The 11,848-nt window shown below is 50.3% G+C and overlaps 1 pseudogene; it reads left to right on the top strand.

Annotated features, from left to right (window-relative positions):
* Positions 1-1,009: 1,009 nt before the first annotated feature.
* Positions 1,010-3,883, top strand: LOC124649188 (annotated as a pseudogene).
* The last annotated feature ends 7,965 nt before the right edge of the window (positions 3,884-11,848 follow it).

Below are 11,848 nucleotides of genomic sequence, written 5' to 3'. Positions count from 1 at the left end.
AGTTTTGCCTCAATAACTAATCCTCCTTAGTCTTTAGGTCTACAAACCATATTTCATTTTGTAAGCCTATATTTTTTCTTTGTTTCGTCGGTTTGCCAAAAGAAACTCGAGCGGTAAACATTCAAATGTTTTCTAACACCCACAGGTATCTCAAGAAAAGATAACATGAACATTGGTAAACTGGTCATGACTGAATTGATTAATATTAGGATCTCCATAGGAGAGTAATTTGCTGCGCAAACTACCAAGTTTTGCCCCAAAACGACTCTCAATAGGATTCCATTCAGAATTTCTCAGTTTCCGATAATGTACAGGTATACCGAGGTATCTGATTGGTAATTAACCAGCTTCACAACCAAAAAATTGTCTGTATTCATGTTCCTTTTCTTTAGCCTTCCCAAAATAAAAGATCACACTTTTATGAAAATTAATTTTCAAGCCGGACCTTTACAATGTCATGTTCCAAAAACCCTTTCCTTGTTTGGAAATTATGCATAATATGTCAGCATTAACCTTAATTCCAATGCTACTAGACGAGGTGGGAGAGGTTAGATGGCTTCACGCGAGGACGAGAGTTCGAGAGTAGTTCCAAGCCTTCTCAATTCTCATAACTTTATCTACTTGTGTTGGAGTTGCGCTTCTGCTGTTTTGGTCGTCTTCCAGTGTGGTGTTGTATAACCTAGGGTAGCTCAAACTTGTTATGACGTGTGTTGCTCTTGCATCGAACTTTGCTATTGTTACCTGTGTGGGTTTATATACAAAGCCAGACCAAGTGTGTCTTCGCATTTAAAAGTTTCTGAAAACCCAAAGCCCTTTTTCCTGGATATATAGATGCAATCATTGGAACGGCACTAAAAAAGAAAATCAACAATCACGTTTAATTTCCTAGCCATCCATCCATTTCTCCCTCCGATCCGATAATGATGTACAGTGACGGGTGGAGTGTATATACGCGGGCTCCAATGCTCCATGCCTCGCATTGTCGCATCACATGTAGGGGCATGTGAGTGAAGGCCACAGTTGCATCTCGCTTGCTCTCCCGGCTAACGATCTAGAGCTTCAAGTAGCCCCTGGGGCTTGAGCTCTCGATCTCTGGCCATGGCAACCACACAGGTGGACAGGGAGAGGGGTGGAGACCGCACGAAGAGGAAGCAGGGTGGCTTCCGGACCATGCCGTTCATACTAGGTGAGCACCGTGCAGCACTGCAGTTTGTTTGCATTTTGTTTGCATGAGCATCTCGAGTCTGTCTAGGACTCTAGGTTAGTTCTGAATAATCCGGGGAAAACCGAGCGAGCATTGTAGAGTTCATCCTCAGCCCAGGATGGTTGGTTGTAATTGTAACTGGAGACTGGAGAGTTCTCATCACCTGTATGTCGACCCTGCTGCAGTGAACGAGGTCTGCGACATGTTCGCGACGGCGGGCTTCAACGCGAACCTGATCACGTACCTGACGCAGGAGCTGCACCTGCCGCTGGTGGAGGCCTCCAACACGCTCACCAACATCAACGGCACGTCCAGCCTCACGCCCATCCTCGGCGCGCTCGCCGCCGACTCCTTCGCCGGCCGCTTCTGGACCATCATCGCCGGCTCCGTCTTCTACCAGCTCGGCATGCTAGGCCTCATCGTGTCCGTGCTCGTCCCCTCGCTCCGCCCCGGCCCCTGCTCCCCTCCCGCCACACCGTGCCGCCGCGCCAACGGACTGCAGTTCGCCGTGCTCTACATCTCGCTGTTGTTCACGTCCCTCGGCTCCGGCGGGATCCGGCCGTGCGTCGTGTCCTTCGGCGCCGACCAGTTCGACCAGCACAAGGAGCAGCGTGCTGAAGCGGGCGGCGCGGAGGCGGAAGCAGGGAGGCAGCGGCAGTACTTCAACCTCTACTTCTTCACCATGGGGATCGCGGTGCTGCTGGCCCTCACGGTGGTGGTGTACATCCAGGAGAACGTGGGGTGGTGGTGGGGGTTCGGGATTCCGGCCATCGCCATGTTCGTCTCCATCCTGGTGTTCGTGATCGGGTACCCGCTCTACGTCCGGCTCCAGCCCGGTGGCAGCCCGTTCACGCGTCTGGCGCAGGTCGTCGCCGCCGCGTACAAGAAGCGGGACGCCCCGCTGCCGGAGGACTCCGGCTTGCTGTACCAAGACAAGAAGCTCGACGCGCTCATCTCCACCAACGGAAGGCTTCTGCACACCAATCACCTCACGTAAGTGCTCAATTAATTTGTCCTCACGTAAGTGCCGTAGCATAGCGTTGCTCGGAGCCGGCGTGTTAGGCGCGTCGGCTGCATTATCGGTGCACAAAGGAAGGAATCCGAATAGTACTCCAGGGAAAAAATTCAAATAGAAAGTAGAGTGTCTAGATTCCTCTGTGCGCGTCACAGTTCACACTCACACCGGCACATATTTCTAGTAGCGTACTGCGTACGTCGGGAACTCGGGATGCGCACGTTGGCCTGCGAATTTTCAACTGATAGCTAGGTGCATGTCCCCGTGCGTATTTTGTTCAGGTTCTTTGACCGGGCGGCGATCGTGACGCCGGCGGACACCGCGGGCTCCAGCAAGCTGAACCTGTGGCGGCTATCGACGGTGCACCGCGTGGAGGAGCTCAAGTCCTTCGTCCGCATGCTGCCCATCTGGTCCGCCAGCATCCTGCTCGCCACCGCGGGCTCACACAACAACAGCTTCGCCATCGTCCAGGCGCGCACCATGGACCGCCACGTCACCCAGCATTTCCAGATCCCGCCGGCGACCATGTTCATCTTCACCACGCTTGTGATGCTCGCCACCCTGGCCGTCTACGACCGCGCCTTCGTGCCCATCGCGCGGCGCTTCACGGGCCTCCCGTCCGGGATCACCTACTTCCAGCGCATGGCCGCCGGCCTCGCCATCTCCATCCTCGGCGTCGCCTCGGCGGCGCTCGTGGAGGCCAAGCGCCGCCGCTCCGCAGCCGAGCACGGGCTTCTGTACACGCCAACAACCGTGGTGCCGATGAGCGTGTTCTGGCTGGTGCCGCAGTACGCCATCCACGGCCTAGCGGAGGGGTTCTCGACGGTTGCGCAGATGGAGTTCCTCTACGACCAAGCGCCGGAGAGCATGCGCAGCACCGCCGCCGCGCTCTTCTGGCTCTCCTCCTCCCTCGGCAGCTACATGGGCACGGCGCTCGTCACGGCGGTGCAGAGCGCCACGCGGGGCAGCAGCGACTGGCTCCAGGACAATATCAACAGAGGCAGGTTGGACGCCTACTACTGGCTTGTCACCTGCCTCATGCTGCTTAACCTTGCCTACTACCTCATATGCTTCCGTTTCTACACCATGAAGCCATTGGAGCTCGCGGAGGACGGTGACCACGAAGAGAGTTCGAGCTGTCCTCTGTCCACAAAAATGGCGGCAGCGGCGCCGTATAACATCGAGCATAGAGCGTAGAGCGTATAGTAATTACAACGAAAATGTGTTCAGTACCTAGGTGCATGCGCAACTGTTTTAGCATCCAAGTAATCTTGGACCTAGCTAGCATAGTAAGCATCCCGTGACAAGATCCAATTGTGAAGATCATATTGCTGGTCATGTCGCCAAAAAAGCAACCTATCACGCCTGGACTAGATTCAGTCATATGGGTGTTGAAGATTTTTTTTCTTTTTGCGGGTTAAGCTCTGTTACGGTTATGAAGATCAGGAGCGCACGTTGGGAGATCGACAGCTGTGCGTGTTTTAGCCAGCATATATCTTACTTTTTGCAATTAAATCCTTTGAGACTCCTAGCGCGGCTGTAAGTGAACGTATAAGCTCGTTGTTGTCCACGAGACAGCATGAATGAAAATTATCTGAACTATCTCATGTCTTTTATATTTGAACTATCTCATGTCTTTTATTGTTCTAGAATTAGTTCCAGTAGATCAAATCCTCTGTTGATCCAGAGGTCCCCGCATCGGGAGATTTAGTAGTCGTTTCCGACACTAGTAAGAAAAAGGCTATAGGGGTTCGACTAATGGCAGCGAGCACTTGCAAGTGCACGCGGCTGCTGTTTGTAACAACGTGCGGAGAAAGCACACGCGACTAGTTAAATCAATGAATTGATGAGTTCAAGCTTAAATATCAGACCAATGATTCAACACTAAGTACGACAATACATATTTTTTAAATATATCTAGCCGCGCAAATGCGCGAGCCCATCAGCTAGTTCTTTTACATCTGAAATATAATCTACTGCAATCATTGTTCTCTGTTGTTCTTTGCAAACAAACATCATTACAGCAAGCCGGTGAGATTGACAACCTCACTGTTAAGTTGGGGCAAAGTATTTTGATTGTGTTGTGCAGGTTTCACGTTGGCGCCGGAATCCCTGGTGTTGCGCCGCACTACACTCCTTCACCAACAACCTTCATGTGGCCTTCATCTCCTACTGGTTCGATAACCTTGGTTTCTTACTGAGGAAAAACTTGCTGCTGTACGCATCACACCTTTCTCTTGGGGTTCCCAACGGACGTGTGCTTCACGCGTTATCAGTGTTGCGCATATCTTTCTCCATCTGCACGATCCGGTCCTTCATGCGTTGGAGTCGATCACTTTCAGGGACAGCACCCGAGGAGTCATCGACAAAAGTAGGCACGGGGTAAACCTGCAAAATGTTGTCCAAAGGCGCGATGGATTACATGGAGTCAGCATTGGAAATTACTCCCATCGGGAGCACTGGAATACAAATATTATAGCGAAGTTATGCTGGCAACATTGCCAGCATGAAGTTCATTACAACCACGTAAAGTTTTATGACAAGACATCGTTTTTGGTGGAGCAAAATTACAAGGTTCAGGGGGCCTGGGTTTGGTTTGATAAACTAGGACCAGACGATGATCTCTTTGCCTCGACCAATTCAAGGAGCTGGCGAGCACATGTAAGAGCCGAAGCTTTAAAGGTACTCAGATCGACGAATTTTCCGTCGGGTCCCCTCGGAAGCTCCTTGGACATCTCTTCAATGTTAGCTTTGAAGCCATGACCCATCATAAGTTGGAAGGCTAGGAGGGCACCTTGGTACGCGAAGTACGTTTGAATACCTCCATAACCTCCTTGGTGTTGACAGCGAAAGCGTCGAACAGCTGCCCCAAAGTCTTATCTTGACTAATCTTGGGGAAAATCATCGAATGGATCCACGCCATGGCTCCTTTGCCCTTCTGAAGAAGGTCCTGAACAAGCTGATGAGACGGAAGCGTCATTGACAGAGTGTTTGACAGAGAATTATTCGGTACCTCGTCCAGAGCCTCAGCAGGGATATCAGTAGCTCCTGAGAAGGATAGGGTGTGAAGAAAGGCATTAGCAAAAGAATCAATGTTTGCAAAAACAATAATCTAGAAGGGCACAAGAAGGGGATTACTGAGCAAAGCCAGAGAGGATTGGTGGAGAAGATCATCCTTCTCCATCGCCCGAGCTTCGGCAGTGAGCCTGGCGGTTTCTTCGTCTTTCAGCCTCCTCTTCAGCTCCCCCAGTTCCCCTTTCAAAGCGTCAATTTCTGCATGAGCTTCGGCAACAATTTTAATTGCGCCTTCCAATTTCGAGGAGGAGGACTCGACCTCCTTCTGCAGCCGGGCCTTATCGACCTCCAAAGAAGCGTATTGGGAGACGAAAGATTCCAAGGAAGATATAACAGCTTGCAAGTCCTTAAAGGAAAAAGTTTTGTTGCATGAATACTCGAGGTTTATATGAAGAGCTATTGATTCAAAGAAAGAAAAGACTTACAGGTTTTCCTGAAGGAGGAATTGCGGCAGCAGCAGCTGGAGGAATATCTTTCCCCTTGGAAAGGGAAGAAGCAGTCGACATTTGGGCTGCGGGGATTGTAGCAGGGGCCGAAGCCTCGGAAGCTGCAAGATTCGACGGGGCAGCGCCGTTTTTCGACTTTTTGGGTGGAGGCTCGATGAAGTCTTCTCCACTACAGAAGTAAATAATTGACAAAGTCAAAATAGAGGATAACAAAGGCAAAAACGCAGGTTTTGAAGAAAACGCAAGGACTTACAGATCCCAGAGATCATCTTCGTCGGCAAAGCCGCCGGATGACCTCTTCGAAGGCAGCGCCTCGGCCTCCTCCACAGCTGCATCAACAAAGGCAGCGTGATCAGCGTCGTCATCGTGCATTGATCCCGCTGTGTCGCTAATATCTTTGGCTGCAGATTTGGGATCGATAAGGATGGCTTCAGGATTTATTGGGTCAGCATGTTCGGCTTCCGAACTTGCATCTCCCTCAGTATGAGAACCCACGGGGACTGAGGAGCCCCCTTTCTCGGAATTATCCTTCGGCAGGTCTTGCAAGTAATCAGGTTTTATGAGATTCTGTCAAGGGTAAAACAAGTAAGCACAATGGCAGTCGTGATTATCAAGAAAAACAACACGGTGAGAGTGTGAAAGAAAGAAATCACCTCGGTTGGCAGGTGATCAACGTCAAAAGGTACATGGGAAGATGTGAGAGGGATCGAATCTTCCTGGCTGAATTGAGTAAGACGACGAACTTCGTCAAGTAGCTCTTTCTCGGATAATTCGGCAGCATTTATCCTAGTCTCGTCCCTGGGACCCGAATATAACCACATCGGGTGGGCTCTGGCCATGATCGGCTGAACTCAACGTCTCAAGAACACAGAGGCTACCTCTGTGCCTATCATGGTTTGACCATCGGCTTCCTTGATCCGAAGGAATCTGGCAAATAACCTATCGACTGCTGGTTTTTCGTCGGGAGAAAGGGTATTTTTCCAAGATTGTTTAGGCTTGGCTTCAAGGACATCGGAAAAACGAGGAAGCTGGAGTTCAGCTATTGGAGAATCTCTAATATAGAACCACTTCAGCCTCCATCCTTGCACAGACTCCCTCATCGGGAAATTGAAGTAATTAACTTCTTTACGGGCGACGAAACCAACTCCGCCGATGACGAAGGAACCGCCACTGCTGTTGTACCTTTTCACGAAGAAGATCTTCTTCCATAGGCCAAAGTGTCGCTCGATGCCCAGGAATGATTCGCATAGAGTAATAAAGATAGCAAGATGCAGGATTGAATTAGGAGTTAACTGCCATAGCTGAATCTCGTACACCCGGAGAAGATGCTGAAGGAATTTGTGGGCAGGAAGCGAAAGACCTCGATGCAAAAAAGATAATAACATCACGGTAAAACCAGTAGGGGGATTGGGTCGTGAAATCGCACCTGGGAGAATAACATTCCCCTCTTCAGAAGGGATATATCCGAGGCTTTTAGCCTTCTTCTCATCACGCTTCGTGGTGGTGGAAGCAGGCCAATCGTCGGGGATGGATCCAGCAATAGAGCTTAATGGCGCTGGCGGCGCCGGAGCTAGAGGAGGAGCGTGGGAGGCACTCCTTTTCGGAGGATTCGGAGAAGATCTGGCGGCGGCGCCGCTGCTCGCAGCACTAGTGGCAAGGGTGGAGATCTTCTTCTTCCCCATCTTGCAGATTCATGAGAGATCTGGTTTCAGCGATGGCGGCGCAGTAGTTCTGAGCGCAGGAGATGAATGAGGAAGAAAAGGATGCATTGATGGTGTGTGATGAGGAGAAGATTTGCAACGAGAACTTATAAAATACAAAGGATAGAACGGGCACGCGTCCTCAATTTGCTGAAAGAGTCTCTTTTTCATCAACAAATCACGGGAATTGAGGAGACGCTTTGGTAACCGCACGCGAGAAGCGGTCATTTCTTAAAACAGGACCACACAGATATAAGATGGGCCCAATAGGTCGTGTCCTGTCATGTCAGGGCAGTGACAGTGGTGAAGTCATCACTGACGTCATAAAAGCTTGGCTGAGGAGTCGAAGAAATGAAATTGTCGAGTAGTCGACTTAAGTTTATGCATGGATTGCAAGCATCCGCGCCTAGACTCGGGGGCTACTCCCATTAGGAGTGCTGGACGCGCACCCGATAAAAGAAGACTCAAAGGTTTTTTCAGGAGAAAGGCGTGAAGAAGTAATTAAACAAAAGAGCGATATCCTCAGCTCGAGTCTGCGCCCGGTCGCAAGCGCCCACGCCCAGACTCGGGGACTACTCCCATCGGGAGCGATGGATGCACACCCGATAAAACTTCTTTGTATTCCAGGATCATGCCCGGGGACTTGATTCTGAGTAGAGTAACGTTGTTTTGCCAACGACAGTTAACCAGCAAGGCTGGGCACGTTACTCCATACCCTTTATGCGTTCAATCTTTACTGAAAAGTACAAGCCCTGACATGCATCTATCGGATGACCTATAAAGACTTGCAAGAAGCTTCGGCAGAAGAAGACATTCGAGTGGCACAACTTGAGTCTACACACGGATTGCAAGCATCCGTATCTAGACTCGGGGGCTACTCCCATCGGGAGCGCTGACGCGCACCCGATAAAAGAAGATGAAGCTGTTACAAGATGGGCAAGAGCAATCGAAGCAGAAGAACGTTCAGTGGAGGCATGCTTTAGTCTCTACCCGAAAAATCTTCGGCTAGACACTCGGGGACTACTGACGTGGGCATTACCCTTCGGGTAACCGACATTGCCCTATCCTGTGTGGCCCAACTGAAGGCCCATAAAGATACCTGATGGCAAGGTGGGCCACTAGGGCGGTGCCGAAGAGGATTCCTTGAAGACCAAGACGAAGAGGAGCCGAACAAGGAAAGTTTAGAGCTAGGTCTTTTGTAAACCTAGTCGTACCCGGACAGATCTCTTGGGACCTGGCCTCCTATATAAAGGCCAGGAGAGGGGCTGCCGAGGGACACAATCAATCTTAGCAACTTTAGCCACCAGAAGTCTAGAGCTAGGTCGCCGTAACACTTAGCCTCTCGACGAGATCACAGCCGAAACCTTCGGCACCCCATTGTAACCCGATATTTTCATAATCAAGATCAGACAGGCAGGACGTAGGGGTGTTACCTCATCGAGGGCCCTGAACCTAGGTAAATTGCTCTCCCCGCTTGTATGTGAACCGATGTCTCGTGTCAGCCTACAGGATTCCATCAACCCTAAGCCCCAATCGGAGGGCATTGCCGAGGAGTACCCTCGACACAAGGTTTAGCCAAACCCACCTTGGATCAGATCAGGGTCGTCTGTCGATACCCCGATGTGTTTCCTGATGATCTACCCGGTATGCCCCCAGATCGGGATATCGAGTTTATCATTGAGTTAATCCCCGGAACAGGACCCATAGCCCAGAGAGCCTATAGTATGAACCCATCAGAGTTAGTGGAACTGAAGAAACAATTGGATGATATGCTACACAAAGGTCTGATTCGACCAAGTGCGTCGCCTTGGAGATCCCCAGTTTTGTTTGTGGATAAGAAGGACGGTGCCACTCGTTTATGTACGGATTACCGTAAGCTTAACGATGTCACCATCAAGAACAAATACCCCTTGCCAAAGATAGAAGACCTGTTTGACCAGCTGACCGGTGCCAAAGTGTTCTCTAAGATTGACCTTAGGATCGGTTACCATCAACTGAAGATTCGTGCAACGGATATCCCCAAAACTGCCTTCACCACCAGATATGGATTGTATGAATACAATGTCATGTCATTTGGATTGACCAATGCCCCAGCTTACTTCATGAATCTCATGAATAAGATCTTTATGAACTTTTTGGATAAGTTTGTCGTTGTTTTCATCGACGACATTTTAATCTACTCCAAGTCAGAAGAAGAACATGAGCAACATTTGGAAGTTGTCCTGGATACCCTTAGGGAGCATCAGTTGTATGCCAAGTTCAGCAAATGTGAATTTTGGTTAAAGGAAGTAGGATTCCTGGGACATATCTTGTCTGCAGGAGGAATTGTCGTTGACCCCGCAAAGATCAAGACCGTTGCAGAATGGAAAGCCCCAACCACTCAGACTGAAGTCCGTGCATTTCTTGGATTGGCGGGATATTACCGCCGGTTTGTTGAAGGATTCTCCAGTATAGTAAGACCGATGACCCAACTGTTGAAGAAAGACAAGAAGTGTGAATGGACCGATAAATGTGAAGAAAGTTTCCAGCAGCTCAAGAGCAGATTGACCTCAGCCCCAATACTGATCATGTCGGACATCACCAAGCCATTTGACGTCTACTGTGACGCCTCCAAGATTGGTCTTGGATGTGTGTTGATGCAAGAAGGCAAAGTGATATCATATCTGTCTAGGCAACTGAAGCAACATGAGCAGAATTATCCAACCCATGACTTAGAGTTAGCAGCAGTGGTTTTAGCCCTGAAAGTATGGCGTCATTACCTCATGGGTAATCGATGCGAGATCTATTCGGATCACAAGAGCCTGAAGTATATTTTCACTCAGAAGGAGCTGAATATGAGGCAACGAAGATGGATAGAGTTAATCAAGGATTACGATATGGAAATTCACTACCACCCCGGCAAGGCCAATGTGGTAGTAGATGCCCTGAGTAGACTGCCGTTTCAGTTGAACTCCATGATCGCAGAAGAGCAACCTAGTTTGCATCAAGAATTTGAGCAGTTTAGACTGGAGCTAGTTAGTGAAGGATTCCTAGCAAGCATTGAACTCCAGCCTACCTTGATTAGTCAGATCAAAGAAGCACAGAAAGGAAATGCTAGCATTGATGGAATCAAGAGTCAAATAGCTGCAGGAAAGGCACTGGGATTTACCGAAGATGAAGTAGGAGTTCTTTGGTACAACGGACGCCTATGCGTGCCGTCAGATTCAGAGTTGAAACAAGTCATTTTGAAGGAAGCCCATGACACCATTTACTCCATTCATCCCAGAGGAACCAAGATGTACCAAGACTTGAAGGAACAATTTTGGTGGCATGGAATGAAGAGAGAAATTGGAAGCTACATCGCCAAGTGTGATATCTGTCAGAGAGTCAAGGCCGAGCATCAGCGACCCGCAGGACTACTGCAGCCATTACAGATTCAGGAATGGAAGTGGGATTCGGTAGGAATGGACTTCATCACCGGATTGCCCAAATCAAGTAGAGGAAATGATTCTATTTGGGTAGTGTTGTGGGTATACTTCATGGGTGTACCATCGACAGTGCCTAGATCCGGCAAGCCCGGGTGGCCCATAGATGGTGATGTGGCATGTGGCCCATCGGGCGGCCCAGTTGCTGTTGATCGTGAAGGATGAAGTCCGGCCCAGGATTAGTTAGCCGGATCCGCACCGACCTTCGGAGGAACTCGGATCCATGTAGGCCCATAAGGAACCCGGATCCAGTACGACGTGTATGGAAGGCGGATCCTTGACGTACACGGCAAGTCATTGTACCGTAGTTAGGCAATGCTGTAATCCGGCTAGGACTCTCCATGTAAACCCTAGATCCGTGCGCCTTTATAAGCCGGATCCCGGGAGCCCTAGAGACACAACCACAACTCATTGTAACAACGCGAAAGCGCCCGGATAATTCCGGACAAGCAGCGAGTAGGCCCTGTCATCGAGCGAGGTGTTCCGAAGCCGGGTAAATCGCGTACCACCGTCCCGTGTGCACTCCGCCCTATGGCCCCTACTTCTTCTCCCCTCGTGAGGATCCCTCCTCCGAGGTACCGTCGAATAGGCAACGACAGTTGGCGCCCACCGTGGGGCCAGCGGCGTCTGGAGGCCGGAACCGGGAGGGTTCCGCCATGGGAAGCTACGACGACACGATCGCGGTGGGGCGTGTTCTTTACGCCGGAAACTTTCCGATCGTCCCTCCGGACGAGTGCTTGGATTCCAGCTAAGACCGCTCCCGTCAAGCTCTCCATCGTCCCGATAGGCGGCATCCACATCTTCATCGGCGAAACCGTCGACTCCGACGGGAACGCACCGGTAAGCAACATCGACGCGACCGCCGCCGAGGCAGGACGCGGTCGCGAAGATCCAATCCGAGTCGCAGGAACTTCTTAAGGAAGATTCCGCCTTAGATCCGGGAA

The sequence above is a fragment of the Lolium rigidum genome, chromosome 4, assembly GCF_022539505.1.
Source record: "Lolium rigidum isolate FL_2022 chromosome 4, APGP_CSIRO_Lrig_0.1, whole genome shotgun sequence".
NCBI lineage: Eukaryota > Viridiplantae > Streptophyta > Magnoliopsida > Poales > Poaceae > Lolium > Lolium rigidum.
The sequence above is the reverse complement of the archived record's forward strand: the minus strand, read 5'-3'. Positions and strand labels throughout refer to the sequence as shown.